This window comes from Macaca fascicularis, chromosome 9 (assembly GCF_037993035.2).
Source record: "Macaca fascicularis isolate 582-1 chromosome 9, T2T-MFA8v1.1".
Lineage (NCBI taxonomy): Eukaryota > Metazoa > Chordata > Mammalia > Primates > Cercopithecidae > Macaca > Macaca fascicularis.
The window spans coordinates 71,353,869-71,369,898 of NC_088383.1; the positions used below are offsets into that span (position 1 = coordinate 71,353,869).

Here is a 16,030-nt window from a genome sequence, read left to right on the forward strand (position 1 = left end):
GCCAAGCTGGTCTCGAACTCCTGACCTCAGGTGACCCACCTGCCTCAGCCTCTCAAAGTGCTGTGATTACAGGCATAAGCCACCACGCTCAGCCACATATTCTTATTTTAAATGTGTATACAACAAAATCTACTCTTCTTGGTAAGCAGGTTTATTGACAAATGCATATAGTTCTGTATATACCTTCATGAGCAAGATTACAGAACAGTTCCAGCACATCCAGAATTTTTGTTTGTTTGTTTGTTTTGTTTTGTTTTGGTAGGGACAGGGTTTGCTATATTGCCCAGGCTGGTCTCAAACTCCTGGCCTTAAGTGATCCTCCCACCTCAACCTCCCAAAGACCTTGGGATTACAGGTGTGAGCCACCATGCCCTGCCCTGAAATTATTACCAGCACTGGGTATTGCCAGTTTCCTGTTTGTTTGTTTGTTTGTTTTTAGCCACTCTAATAGGTGTGTAGCAGTATCTCAGTGTGTTTGTGTTTGTAACCTGTGGGTTGTCTAAAAAAACACAAGGACAGGGGTTCTTATTTCTAGGGTCTAATGATGGTACTGTTTAGAAGAGTTAAAAAAATTCCCCTCTTGGCCTGGCGCGGTGGCTCACACCTGTAATCCCAGCATTTTGGGAGGCCAAGGTGGGTGGATCACTTGAGGTCAGGAGCTCGAGACCAGCCTGGCCAACATGGTGAAACCCCATCTCTATTAAAAATATAAAAAATTAGCTGGGCATGGTGGCACATGCTGGTAATCCCAGCTACTTGGGAGGCCGAGGTGGGAGGAGGATGGCTTGAACCCAATAGGTCAAGACTGCAGTGAGCCGAGATTGCGCCACTGCACTTCAGCCTGAGTGACAAAGACTCTGTCTCAAAAAACTAAAAAAAACTCCCTTCTTGAATAGGGGACTTCTCCAGGACAATGCCTGGGTCAGCTTGTTGGATAAGAATGGAGGCACCCTAGGCTTAGTCTGCCTGGGAGGTTGAGACCAAGAGGGAGCTGAGCTGCTCTGCATGGCAATAGGAGGACTCTCGAACCTGTTGAGGCTCTCGGCTCTTGAGAGGAGGTGAGAGATGACAAATGAAGAAAAAGGAAGGCTGTGACAATCGCATGTACAGAGAGGAGCTTCATGAACACAGTAGTACACAGGACGTCCTTGGAGATGCGGCCCAGCCAATACTTTTCAAAGAATGGGGAGGCTGAACCTTGAATGTGGAGTTGTCTCCTGTTCTGTGCTGCAATCCCTCTGCCCCACATAATCCCTTGGGCGAGTGATGGAGGAATGATAGAAGACAGTGGTGTCAAGCTCAGAATGAGGTTGCAGGAGTGAGAGGCCAGAGGGTGCCAGCGAGGGTGGAGGGGCCACAGCAGAACTGACTATGGAGAAATGAGAGCCATCCTACTATTCCTTTCCTAGGGGAAAACAGTCCTCTGAGATGTTGGAGAGGGCTTTGGACTTCCTGCAGAACATGGGCCTCAGTTTCTCTTGCTTTGATTTGTTTTTTTAATATGAAGGAAGAGAGAGCCCTCTGGGAGAGCGGCAGACTTACAGCCATTGGATCTGGCTTCTGGGTGGGCAGGGAGGCCTCTCCCCTGGGCTCCATCCAGCTGGACTCGGCCTCCATACATATTCAAGTATCCACAGGGCACTAAGAGCCTCTGGATCTTCTGAACCCAGAAAAGTTTGGGTTCAGGATGGCAAACTTCATATGTTAGTATCCCCTGTCGGCTGCTGGTTTCAAACTCTTGACCTCAAGTGATCTGCCCGCCTCGGACTCCCAAAGTGCTGGGATTACAGGTGTGAACCACTGCACCCAACCAGTAACAGTTTTTTCTGCAGGATTATACTTGACCTGCACAAGTGGAGCTTGCTTTTTCACAGAATCCTGGGAAATCTCCTTGGAGTTGGGAACAACTGGACACATCTCTCAGTCCAGCTGATGCTTACCTGGCTCGCTCCCATCTCGATGGGATGGTGTGTTTGCTTCATCTACATGAGGCAGCTCTTGGGGTATCTGCCAAGGTCCAGGTTCTGCCCTTGGGGTTGTGCAGAGAATGTTGGTGTTTCCCCTTAGCTCCTCAAAGACTGATCAGGTGTCCTCTACCACCACCACCACTCTTTTCTGAGAAAACCTTCCCAGGGCTTCCTTCAGTTCCCCATAATAAATGATGAATTATTTTTTTAACCCTTCTCTATCCTTGTCACCCTCTTTTGGCCTATTTTAGTGTGTGAAGGATTAGAGGATGGGCCATCAGTCTTCTGGTTAACCACATTTAGGGTCTACTCTACTGGAGGTGATAATCCAACAACCCACCAAATTCTCTTCTTGACTTCATGTAAATTAAGTCATTGAAGGTTTCCTAGATGGTGTGAAATAGTCTTTCTCTCTCTCAGTCATCTAGCTAGCTCAGATGTCTTTAGATATTTTATTTTTGCCCCCTGCTGAACCTACATCTTCAGAGCTCCCTCTTGCTTCCTCAGCCCTTGACTGGGGCTGGGGCTGGGGCTGCCCCCCAGGCTTTCAGCTAAGAAGAAATCTTTCTTCTCTACCTTGGCAATTCCAGCATCTCTGACTCCCTTAGTTCTTGGGGTAAGTGCAGAAGGGCCTTTCGACCTTGCTGTTTTGACTCCAGCACTTGACAGCAGGGACATTTGGACTCTGACATTCTGACTTCATTGTACACTCAGATTCTGTGTATTTGCCTTGGGAATTTTCCTCACACCAAGAAATCAATAAAAGCTAAGTCACTTAGCAATGAATAGTACTAGTAGAAATAATCGCTATAAATAAAACTGGCAGTAGCTAATGTAGCAAATTGTGAGGAAGATATTTGGTTTGCTGAATAAAGTTCTAGAGGACAATATAATGACCTCAGTGCAAGAAGATCGTGTTAAATGAAAGATGTGGGAGCCTGGTGCCTCCTTCCCTACTTCTCTCAGTCCTTCACATACTAAAGCATGCCCCAGAGAGGGTGACAAGGATGGGTATGAATGGAGAACCACGTTATTTATTATAAGGAACTGTAGCAAGCCCTGGGAAGATTTTACTAGAAAATTAGAGGAGACTGGGCAGGATTTTGCCCCTAAGTATTAAAAAGGGGGGCTACATTGGTAGGGCTTGGTGGGAGGGATCCCATTCAGGAATCCCAAAGAATGCTGGAGCCGTTGAGGAGGGAGGTTGACAGAAGAAAGGGCCAAGAAGAGAGACCTGGGAATGACTGTTAACATTATATATATATATATATATATGTGTGTGTGTGTGTGTGTGTGTGTGTGTATATATATGTGTGTGTGTGTGTGTGTGTGTGTGTGTATATATATGTGTGTGTGTGTGTGTGTGTGTGTGTGTGTATATATATGTGTGTGTGTGTGTGTGTGTGTGTGTGTGTATATATATGTGTGTGTGTGTGTGTGTGTGTGTGTGTGTATATATGTGTGTGTGTGTGTGTGTGTGTGTGTGTGTGTGTATATATATATATATATAGAGAGAGAGAGAGAGAGAGAGAGAGAGAGAGGGTCTTGCTTTGTCACCCAGACTGGAGGGCACAATCTTGGCTCACTGCAGACTGTTAAATATTCTAATACCACTAAATTCTTTATCTCATTCAGTCCTCGTAGCAACGTAAGAGGAGGGCATTATGATTATTATCCCCACTGAAGTCCAGCATGGTTGGGTGCTTGCTGGGGTCTCACTGGAAGCCATACAGCACAAACTCTGCCCAAGCTTAGAGTCTTTCTCAGAGTTTCATTGATCACCCTGTGTGATGTGGCATCCATTCCATTGGCCTCCCAGAGATGGTTCCACAAATTCTCAGAAAAGACTGGAATAGAGAGCTCTTCCCATGCTGGGCGCCCTGGCCCTCCCATGGGATCTGTGCCAGTGGGCAAACCTCCCCTGTTCTAGCTGTTCTGGGACAGGGCTCAGGGCAGGGCCTGTAGACACCTGGCCTCGTCCATCCCAGGAAAACAAAGTTGGAAAATTCCTGTCTGTCCCTGCCCTGGCGGCCACATGTCCTGCCTCTGTGGCTGGACCAGGGACAAGCATGTGAGCTTCAGGTACAGTGCTTCCTAAGTCAAGGGTTTCAGGTCGCACTGGCAAATCATTTTGCAAGCAGATGTCATAGGTCTCCTCTTAGACTGGACGGCACGCAAGGTCAGCGTCAGCAGATCTGACCCTAAAAATAGGCCCTCTGTTGCCAGTCGGGGTGGCTGGGTGTGCAGCTGCCACATGCCCCATGGATCAGAACCTCCTGACCTGGCCAGGCCCCTGAGCACCCAGGTAAGGCTCTTGGGTGGGGAGGCCGGCACCCCTTGGGTTCACCCACGTGTTCTTTGGGGGCCTGGGTGTGGGGATTAGAAGCCCCTTTTCCACCCTGTTCCTGGTGCTGTGGGCAACAGCTGACCTCCTTCTAGTGTGAAAGGTTTCTTACTGTCCTTTTACTAGAGACGCCATGGAATTTTCTCCATTTCCCTTTCTCCAAATCTGAACTTCCAGTTCAATGACCATTTCTAAAGGATAATGGGGTGGATTAAAGCTCATCGAGCCCTTGTGAAGCATTGGATGCATTGTATCATATTTATTCCAACGAGGTTCTATGTTTGTCCATTTAGCCAGTAAAGAGGGAGAAATCTCGGGGGCAAGAGAGAGCGAGGCCCTGGAGTGACTCGGATCCTGTGTAGGGCAGCATCAAAGACAAGAAAGTACTTAAAGCTCCAGGGATGAGAATTCTCCCTGTGTCCCAGGTAATGCAAAAGCATCATTTGGTCAGAGTGACGGGTTTGGAAGCATTTCTCAGTCCTGGTGAGGGGATGGGGTTGGGGATGACGCTGTCGTGGTAGAGATGGGGGGTGGGGCTGGGTCATGAAGGATCAGAGCCACTAGTTCAAGAGTGTAGGTGGCACCACGTGTGGGCAGGAGGCGGGATGGTCCTGCGTCTCAGACCTGTGTGGGCAGGAGGCGGGATGGTCCTGCGTCTCAGACCTGTGTGGGCAGGAAGCGGGACGGGCCTGCGTCTCAGAACAGGGCTCTCCCGTTAGACCCTGGTACCCTTGTGCTTTGACCCCAGGGGTCCCTTCATGGGCCCGGAACCCAAGAACAGTTGGGCCCGGGGGCTCTGATTGTTCAGGAAAGTGGAGAATGCTCCAGCGAGCAGGAGGAGGGGGCACGAGGAGGATGTCTGGAGAGGTTGCCACACTCACAGCCACCAGCACCTGAGGGTCCCTGGCACTGGATGTTTTTTCCGCTGCCGCCACCTTTAGCCTGTGGTCCCTCCTTGTTCTCGTCATGAGAAAATCGTTTGGTCCCACCCACAAATCCAAGGACTCTGACATTAACAAACAACACTTGAAGGGCTTCTGAGCTGGGTTCTTAACAAGGAATGAGCGTTGGGCATGGAGGCTGGGGTGGGCATGGGGTGGGTCTGAGGAGAGTCAGTGGGAGTGAAGAGGGAAAGGTTCCTTTGTCTCACAGGGCATGCGATGGGGGTGTGGCTCACCTGTTCAGTACCCAGCTGCTCAGACCTCTAGAGGATCATATAGACGGGTAGGCTGTGGGGCTGTGACCCCATGGCAGTGTCTAGGGGTGAATGTTTACAGCTGAAGCCCCAGTGGGCGTGTGTTACAGGGTGCTCTTTTAGTTTGCTGTCTATAGGTGGCTGGTGTTAACCAGCTCAATCAGACCTCCTTCCTTATCACAAGGACAGAGGGATTTCTGTATCCCGGGGTTTCTTGCCTTGGTGTATGGGAAGCATCGGATCACAGGCAGGCTTGGGGAAAGAGTGCAAGGCTTTGTTGAGTAGAAGTCGCTCTCAGCAGATGGGGGAGCCAGAAGGGAGATGGTTTTTTCCTGGAGTTGGGCCACTCAGCAGCCGACTCTTCTCCTCCGACCGCTCTGGCCAAACTCCGCATCGTTCACTGGTCATGGCCTGCAGGCCTGCCAGTGCCTGTCGGCATGATCTTCTGCCGGCGTGCTCTTGACAACCAGCTGCTTGTGTCTTTTTCTGCCCATGTGTTCCTCAGGATGTCCAGCCGCTTGTGTGTCTCAGGTTTTTATAGGCACAGGATGGGGGCGTGGCGGGCCAGGGTGGTCTTGGAAAATACAACATTTGGATGCCAAGGCAGGAGTGCCTGACCTCACCTAGGTCTGTAGGGGTGGAGCCCTAGCCAGGGACCTGCCTTTCTCTATCCAGCACTTCCCGGCCCCGCTCCGGTATCAGGAGCTCACTTGGCTCTGAAGGATCTTCGTGGGCAAAAGCAGATCTGTGCTGAGGGTGAGGAGAGAGGCAATGGTCCTCTGCATCAGACAAGCTGGAGCCCTTACTGGGGACATTTCAGTCATGGCTGACACCTGGGTTGGGTGGGAACCTGTTCCTGTCTGCAGGTGGCACTCCCATGGCTGTTGTCAACCCCACAGTAGATGAGGAGCTTAGGGGAGGCCCTGAGGCCAGGGGCTGGGCTGTGAGCATTTTCCAGCAGCCCCAGGGAGGCCCAGTTGAGTCCCCCAGGGCGAGGATGAGCAGCCTTCACCAAGCCTTCCCCAGACACTGCGGCCTCGAGGACTGGCAGTGTTTCCTGTGCTATGTGTCTGGCACTGTTCCAAGAGCTTTCCTAACAAGCAGGAATCATTTATTCCTCATAATTGCAACAGCTCTATGAGGGGTGGACAGCACAGCACCATTTCAGATTGGACACAAAGACACAAATACTAAGTGTTCTGCCCAAGGTCATGCAGCCTAGACAGGGGCAGAGGCCAGAACCCAGTGTGCCTCAGAGTCTGGGGGTGCAGCCCCTTTGCCCTGGTGCCCCTCAGTGGGGGTAGAGGCCTGGTGGCATCTCACTCTCCTACTCCTCTCAACCCCTAAACTCCAACCAGGGCCCCTCTCCCGGGGAGGCCCGGCTTGGAAACAGCCACTCCAGGTTCCCAGGCCAGGAGTCAGCTGTTTGTCCTGTTCGGCCTGATTTCAGAGCAGATAATGTTTCCTCTTCTCGTGACCATTCACGTTTCTGGGCCCACCCCTTCCACAGTAATGAGGGGGTCAGATCTCCTAGCAGCCTGACACAGTGACCAGAGACTGACTAGCTGGGGAGAGTCCTTTCTCCTACTCTCTTGCATGTCACACAGGAGGCGATGGACCCTGTCATCCACAGGACAATGCTCAGGCTCACACAAGCCCATCTCCTCCGCCACAGCCTCCCTACCAAGACCTCCGCCCCGGCCAAACTCCTCCACCCACTCTTTCCTATTCTCTGCTGGGAACACAACTCCCAGTACAGCTGGCAATTCCCCACCCACCCTCCTGGCTGCCTCCTTGTCCCTGCTCCCTGAAACCCTCTTTGAGCCCATGCGGATGTGCCAAGGGCTTAGATGATCTCATTTAATTCAGCAACCAGTGAGGTGAATGTTATCCCCATTTGACAGATGAGGAAGCCGAAGCCCAGGTAGTGAGATTCCAAGGCCCGTGAGAGCCACTTGCTGCAAATTTACATGACTCTGGGCTCCACTCTGGGGAGGGAAGCATACAGAATTGAGAGGCCCAGGCATGCCCTCAGGAGCTTATACTTTGTGACCAAGAATATAGTGAAGTATCTGTTGCGGTGGGTTGGGATGTGGGGCTGTTGGGTTGAATCCCATTTGTATCCCTTACTAGCTTAGTGTGTTGTTTCTTAACCTCCCTGACCCTCATTTTTTCATCTGTAAAGTGGAGGCAGTTATTCCCTGTCTAGAAGGTTTCTTACTTTTTTTTTTTTTTTTTAGACAAGGTCTCATTCTGTCACCCAGGCTGGAGTGCAGTGGCGTGATCTTGGCTCACAGCAACCTCCGCCTCTTGGGTTCAAGTGATTCTCATACCTCAGCCTCCCTACTAGCTGGGATTACAGACATGCACCACCACGCCCAGCTCAATTTTTTTTTTTTTTTTGTATTTTTAGTAGAGACAGGGTTTCACCATGTTGGCCAGACCGGTCTCGAACTCCTCACCTCCAATAATCTGCCTGCCTCAGCCTCCCACAGTGCTGGGATTAGGGGTGTGAACCTCCGCGCCTGACCGAGAAGGTTTTGAGAGTAGATAATCACTGCGCACACAATAAAAGCAACATGATCATTTCCCTGGGTCCAGCCAAGGCCTTGATTTCTCTGCAAGCTTTTGTGGGTGGCAGATTTAAGAGGTGGCAGCCTTAGCCCCTCGCCTTCCCAAGGCCCAGAGCGTCTCCTGTGTAGCATCTGAGACAGGACTAGTGACGAATAAGTGGCCTGGACAGGAAGTGGTGGAGCGGCAGGACCATGGTGAGGGCTGCACCTCCCGAGTCTTGCCCTTCCCCGAACAAGGAAGGCTTGTTCTGAGGTGAGGCCCAGTGGGAAATGGTTCCTGTGAAACCGCCTGTGGTGTTTCCACACATCTTCAGAGGGAGTGAAGGCCCAGCTGCTTAGGATTCAGGAACCACAATGGGCCTGGTCAGACGTCATGGTCTAGGTCTTCAGTGCCAGAGCTCCCTCTCCCCTGGCCGCTCGGGAAAGTCCATCCTGGCTGGCTCACTTGTCTGAGAAGGAAGCTGAGAGTGGCCTCCAGCCTCCTCGGGGTTTCCGGGAGGCCCGCCTCTGCCAAACCAAGATTGGGGAAATCAATTAGAAGTTCATAAATTACCACCCCAAGCGCTTTGAAACCATTTGAAGAGTTAATCAAACAAGTTCATGACATCAACACCATCAGAGAAGGAACATTAAATTACTTTTAAAATGAAGGCTCTTCTGTATTTTTAATAAAAGGATTTTATATTAATTCACATAATTGCCTCCTGTTAACATACTTGCCAGAATCCAAAAGAAAAAAAAATCTGTTAAACTTGGAATATGTCTGATACATTAGGAATTAAATTATAGGCCACAAAAAATTCCTGGGTTTTTACATTCAAATTTTCATTAAAAAAAAAAAAATCCACTTATTTTATTCCCTAGTTGGGATCATTTTTGTAGATCTAAAATGCATAAAGACAAGCACTGACTTGTACTAAGTTAAAAATATGTACATATTTACATATGGACACTGCTGCCAAATTCTACCCCTCCCCACGTACCCCGGCAGTAGGTATTACTCTCCTAATAGAGTAATTCACCCAACCACAGTAACGTTTTTACTCTCCCCCTTCTTTCCAAGCATATCCAAGCCCAACTTGGGTGGTGTGTGGAAGAAACATGGTACACAGGCACTTAAACACAGACCAGCTTTCCCCATGAGCTCCATGCTTTAGAAACATGAAAATGCAATGGATGTACACACAGGCACAGATACAGAATGCCTTTGAAGGGAGAGGAGGATTTTTCATATTTAGAAGGTTCTCACTCTGTCATCCAGGCTGGAGTGCAGTGGCATGATCATAGCTCACTGCAGCCTCAAACTCCTGGGCTAAAGCGATCCTCCTGCCTCAGTGTCCCAAGTAGCTGGGACCACAGGTGCATGCACCTCCATGGTCAGCTATTTTTTTTTTAATCTTTTGTAGAAACGGGGGTCTCATCATGTTGTCCAGGCTGGTCTTGAACTGCTGGAATCAAGCAATCCTCCTGCCTCGGCCTCCTAAAGCACTGGGATTACAGGCCTGAGCCACTGCACCCAGCCTTTACTGTATTTTAAAATGCTAAGGTGGTAACTTTTCTGTTATATGTACATAATTTTTAAAAATTTTCTTGTAGAAGGCTGGGCACAGTGGCTCATGCCTATAATGCCAGCACTTTGGGAAGCTGACGGGGGTGGATCATTTGAGGTCAGGAGTTCAAGACCAGCCTAGCCAACATGGTGAAACCCCGTCTCTACTAAAGATACAAAAATCAGCTGGGCGTGCCAGCGAGCGCCTGTAATCCCAGCTACTCTGGAGGCAGAGGCAGGAGAATCGCTTGAACCCGGGAGGCAGGGATTGCAGTGAGCCTAGATTCCACCATTGTACTCCAGCCTGGGAGACAGAGTGAGACTCTGTTTCAAAATAAAATAAAAATAAAATAAAATATTTTCTTATAGAGACAGGGTCTCACAATTTTGCCCAGGCTAGTCTTGAACTCTTGGGAGAGGAGAATTTTTAAAATGTTTACACTATAAATTGTTCTACTCAGCTAAAAACCTCTAGAAGGCAGAGACCTCCCTGGCCTGGCTCAGCACACCCCTTTCCAATCCCCTCCCATGCTGGCCTGGCCCAGCCCGACCCTACCCAGGGACATACACAGTAAAGTTTTGGAGTCAGGGCCAGGCCTAGAGAACGATGCCACTCCCCATCCCTTCTCATGACCCGCCAGAGCACCCCAATGTCCGCTGAGTTAGACTAAGACCAAGCTAAGCAGAGTCAATGATGCTGGCTCTGACACTGTAAGGGATGGGGTGGGGAGAGGGGCTGCCGTCTTCATCTGAAGTCAGAGGGGAAGGAAGGTCCCCCCTGCTCCGAGGTGGATTTGCCCCAAGCTTCAGAACTGTACGCTTGCACCAGCCTCTTCCAAGGCCCTATACCTATTTGGTTTTTTTACTTAAAAAAATTGAGGCCGGGTGCAGTGGCTCATGCCTGTAATCACAGCACTTTGGGAGGCCAAGGCAGGCGGATTGCTTGAGGTCAGGAGTCCGAGACCAGCCTGGCCAACATGATGAAACCCCATCTCTACTAAAAATACAAAAATTAGCCAGGTGTGGTGGCACACGCCTGTAGTCACATCTACTTGGGAGAGGCTGAGGCAGGAGAATTGCTTGAACCCAGGAGGCAGAGGTTGCAGTGAGCTAAGATTGCACCACTGCACTCCAGCCTGAGTGACAGAGTAAGACTCTGTTTCAAAAAAAAAAAAAAGAAGAAGAAGAAGAAAGAAATTGAATAAGCTTCAAGATCCACAAAACCTAGATTCCTCCTGCTTTCTCAGGAGGCACGGGGGGCTAGGATGACCTTCTGACACCACGGAGGCCTGGCTCTGCCATGGGCGGCCTTGGGGAGGACACAGAGCTGCCTTCAGGGGCTTCCCACTTGACAGGAGGCACTCGGTGCCACTGGAGAGATGTGAGGAGCAGGGTCAGACCTTGTCCCGAGGGTCACCTTCCTGCCTCGGCCTGGGGATTTGGGGCGAACGTCTACTAGGTGCAGAACACTTCTAAAATAGAACTTTCATGGAATTTTGTTTTTTTCCCTCCATATGCTCAAGTAAAACATGTCTAGCACAGAAAATTTAGAAAAGATGGTTACTTTAAAAAAAGAAAACAAAAATCACATATAATTTCGTCACCCTAAAACGAGCATGTAGCCAGTGTTAATATTTTGGGGAAATTTATTTTTGTACAAGAAGGGGATGGTTCTGTATTTGCTGCTTCACAAACTTCTGCGTTTTCTCTCCGCCGGCGCCAGCCTCTTTCCCTTTGATTTCTTGGAGTCACCGAGAACATGCCTGTTGTGTATAACAATTCTGTTGAAGGGTTAGGGTCCCAGTGAGAGGGCTGCCACGGCTATGGGGCACTGCCACGTTGAAGGTTGGGAACCCCCGTTCTCAGTAATCTCGTCGCTGTTCCTCCCCCAGAAACTCCTCACTTGGTGGTCTCTGGCCCCAACTGCTCCTTTCCTCAGCCCTGCCGCAGGGCCCCCTCATACTCCTTCTAGAATGTTCTGGGAAACACAAAGTCTCTTGCTTTATTGTGCAGAACAATTTAGTTCTCTTTGTTTCACTGCACCTCTTTCTGGGCCATGCTGCAGAACTCATCTTTTTCCCATCAAAGGGATCCTCAAATAGGCCAAAGTGGCTCACTTTGTAATTATTTTACTTTATGCCTGTAATCCCAGTGCTTCATGAGGCCAAAATGGGAGGATCGCTTGAAGCCAGAAGTTGGGGACAGGCCTGGGCACCATCGCAAGACAGTCGCTACAAAAAATAATAAAATAAAATAAAATAAAATAATAAATAATAATAATAGTAAATTAGCTGGGTGTGGTGGCACATGCCTGCAGTCCTAGCCCCTCAAGAGGCTGAGGTGGGAGGATCCCTTGAACCCAGGAGATTGAGGCTGCAGTGAGCCATGATTGAACCACTGCACCACAGTCTGGGCAACTGAGTGAGGCCTTGTCTCTATGGAAAAATAAAAAAATTCTTAAATTGTGCTTTTTGTTAAGCAAGAAGCCTGTATGTGGCTCTTCAAAATGTTAAGATGGCCGGGCATGGTGGCTCATGCCTGTAATCCCAGCAATTTGGGAGGCCAAGGTGGGTGGATCATTTGAAGTCAGAAGTTCAAGACCAGCCTGGCCAACATGGTGAAACTTCATCTTTACTAAAAATACAAAAATTAGCTGGATGTGGTGGCAGGCACCTGTAATCCTAGCTACCCCAGAGGCTGAGGCAGGAGAATTGCTTGAACCCACGAGCTCCAGCCTGGGCGACAGAGCGAGACTCTGTCTCAAAAAAAAAAAAAACAGAAAAAAGATAAGCCTTCTTTCCTGACACATGCTCTCATTCCTAGGCATGGCTCCCTAGCCAATCTCTGCAGCCTCAAGGGTTCTACTTAGAGATTTTAATTTTCCCACTGAAATGAATTATGCATCTCTCCAGGCCGCTTCTCCCATCTGCCACCTTAGCAAGTAAAAGAGTTCAGCTTGAAGGTTTTTTTTTGTTTGTTTTAAAAGTGTCTTTGCCCCTCTAGCTTTAGCTCCATTTTTGTCAAAGAGGGCACCGGAGCTCAGGGAGGATGGAACATGCAGATCTGAGGGTCTCTAGTGATTGTCGGGGCCAGTGACAGTGCCAGGTCCCAGGAGCAAGTGAGATGGGGTGGAAATCGCAAAATAGAAGTCACAAGCAGCTTCCTGCCAAGACTGTTCTGTTTGGCCAGCACACTTTAAAAATATACACGTGGTTATTTATTATAAAATATCACTATTTATTAAAAGAATCCCAAATTAGGAAACAGAAGAAAAAGTCACCCATAGTATTGACATTTTGATGTATTTTTTTCTAGCTTAAAAAAAAAAAAAAAAAAAAACTATAAAAAGTTTTTTGCTTGTTTGGGTTTTTTTATGCATAAAGTAAAATAATGGTGTCAAATTACAGTTTCAAATTCAGATTAAGGCCTTTCGTACTTGGGCAAAGGAAACCTTGAACCAAATGCAAGGCTTGCAATAGAAAATTCTGAAATAAGCCAGGTGCAATGGCTCATGCTTGTAATCGCAGCACTTCATGAGGCTGAGGCAGGAGGATCACTTGAGCCTAGGAGTTCCAGACCCGTTTGGGCAACATGGTAAGACCCTGTCTCTACAAAAGACTTTTTTTGTTGTTGTTTTTTGTTTTTGAGAGGGAGTCTCGCTCTGTCACTAGGCTGGAGTGCAGTGGCGCCATCTTGGCTCACTGCAACCTCTGCCTCCCAGGTTTAAGCAATTCTCCTGCCTCAGCCTCCCAAGTCACTGGGACTACAGGTGTGCGCCACCACACCCAGCTAAATTTTGTATTTTTAGTAGAGATGGGTTTTCACCATGTTGGCCAGGATAGTCTCAATCTCTTGACTTTGTGATCCACCCACCTTGGCCTCCCAAAGTGCTGGGATTACAGGCATGAGCCACCATGCCCGGCTACAAAAAACTTTTTAAAAAAATTAGCCAGGTGTGGTGGTGCAACCTGTGGTCTCAGCTACTTGGGAGGCTGAGGGAAGAGAATATTGAGCCCAGGAGCCCAGGAGTTCGAGGTTGCAGTGAGTTGTGCCACTGCACTCCAGCCTGGGTGACAAAGAGAGACCCTATCTCAAAAAAAAAAAAAAAAAAAAAAAAAAGGTCTGAAATAGAGTCTGAGTTAATGAGCAGTCCCTGTGCTGATAGCTCTTCAAAGGCAAGGTCACTTTCACGAAAGGAAATGTCACTCTAGGCCTTAGTGGTCAAGTACTGCTCAGCCTTTTGCATCTTCTGTTATCATGGTATCTTTATTTTTTCTTTTCTCCTTACATTTTTATTTTTAGTTGACAAATAATAATTGTATGTATTTATGGGATACAATGTGATGTTTTGATATATGTATACTGTATCTTTCACCTTTAAATGTTTTTAAATTAGCTGTACCTTGGTTTAGTTTCCTTTAAAAGCAGACCCTGAGACAAGAGTTTGGGTGCATGCTGTTTATTTGAGAGGTGCTCCTGGGAGTACAGTGTGGCATGCAGAGCACCCAGGAGGGAGGAGAACCAGTAAAGGATGTGTGAACGAGCAGAGTCCCACTGTGGGCAACTGGAGAGCTCCAACACACGGGCCAGCCTCTGGGAGACTGTGCAGGACATATTTCAAAAGTGGCCCACTCAGGGTTGAGGAAGTGGGGAGGTTGAGGAACTGGGCAACTCCTGCCCCTAATTGGTGATAACTTATGGGGGATGTTTCCGCACACTGCAGGCCTGACCAGCACAAGGACTAGAAAATGCCCTCAAGAGGAAAATAGGCACCTGAGGTAGGAAGGCTTTTGTGTATAAAGAACTGTCCACTTCTGCTGCGGTGACTTGAGCTGAGGAGGCACCTGTAGGCACCTGTAGTAGATGCTTTCCTTGTAACGGGACAAGGATAGTATTGACTACAGGGGCTTACATTTAAAAATCAATAGATCTCTCACAACAATCTATGTGAATCATAAAAATATCAGAAAATCTGGGCTTGCATTCCCACGTGGGATGGCAAGCTGCTGCCCCCTTAATGGGGGTATATGCTCCCTGGTGTGCCACACTCCCCACCACTCCCTAACGTCTCTTGCCTGAAGCCAACAGTCAGGTTTTTGTTTGTTTAATTTACTTCTTAACACCCAACCCACTTCCTTCCTCTATGTTATCTGCCTGGTCCCTCGCTGAAGGAGCCTGAGTTTGTCACCTTTTAAGGAGGAGACAGGCTGCCGTTGCATGTAGGCCAAGTCGTCTCGGAGATAGCATTTGATTTCCTGGGACCAAATCCTTAAATATGAAGCTGTAACAGGAACCTGGAGGCCTCTCTTGACAGCCTGCCCAGCTCTCATTATGACATTTAGCCTGTGATTGATATTGTGTGTGTCATTGAGACCTTGGCAGTTAATCTCTGGGTCGAATCTATGGAAACCAAACAGAACAGATTTGTCTTCCCTTCCATGTTGGCTGTGATCTGGGAAACAGATGCTCCTGGCCTCTCTGAGAATTAGAGAGTTGGGAGCCATGCAGAGAGGGTGCACACAGGCCGCCTTCAGGATTTGGAAAGATTACAGGTCTGTGGTTTCTGGACGGTTCCACACTTTGTTCTCTTTCCCCATCAAATCTGCATGCTGGAGGATAATAGATCCCAGGGCTCACTCTGCGTGCCAAGCTCTTCAGGGTAGACCGCACCACTTCCTCTTCTGTCTGGAAATCCAGCCGAGGCTTTCAGCACAGCGATGGAGACGGGTATGGTTCCCTCCACAGTGTAATGAAGGAAGAACAGCCTCATCAAGGGTGAGGTCAGCTTCAGTGATCAAAGGAGGCAGACGGAGGTTTCAGAATGGAATTGACCCCAGTGTCTCCTGAAAATCACCTCTTCTGAAGCTTCCATTAACCGCAGGCAGAGTTCAAGATGGCCTAAATCACCACCCTTAGGTGTATGGTGCCCAGCTTCTACTCACTTCGAACAAGAAGAATGGGTGCCATGGATGGGCTGAGCTTCAGATCTTTAGACACTGTGGGCCTGAAGCAAGGAGAGCTATAACTACTTATGCTCTTAGGGGACTGAGGGGTCTGGGCTCGTTTCTGTGAGAAAGATTTCTGGCCACTCCTTGAAATAATTTCTTCCTTCCTGACTGGAAACACAGAAGACAGGCCCCAGAATAGTTTGGGCCTGAACGACCACCCGTGGCAGGAGGGCAGCCCACCCTGCGCCTGCAGTCCCCTCACCTTCACCCTCCTCTGAATCAGCCTGGAGGCTCAGGCCTGCCTTAGCAGCTCTTGCTGTGCCCCTAGCACAGGCCTCACAGCCCTTAATCATTCCTTCACCCCTCAGTCACTCATTCCATTCATTCACTAAGCCACTTCCTCATCCAACCCATATCTCCTGAGCGCCTCCTACGTGCCAGACACCAAGGCTAC

General features: G+C 48.9%; 1 protein-coding gene across 3 annotated transcripts in view; it reads left to right on the plus strand.

The window, feature by feature from the left end:
* The first annotated feature begins 4,188 nt into the window (after positions 1-4,188).
* The window catches only part of DUSP29 (dual specificity phosphatase 29), a 36,034-nt gene continuing 24,192 nt past the window's right edge, over positions 4,189-16,030 (plus strand). Inside the window, exons 1-3 of one of the 3 annotated variants that reach the window (XM_065520880.2) lie at positions 4,189-4,272; positions 4,605-4,736; positions 14,352-14,406. The gene's annotated coding sequence lies outside the window, so the exon portion shown is untranslated. The remainder of the gene's footprint in view (positions 4,273-4,604; positions 4,737-14,351; positions 14,407-16,030) is intronic. The other 2 variants (XM_005565420.5, XM_005565421.5) reach the window with 2 other exon arrangements.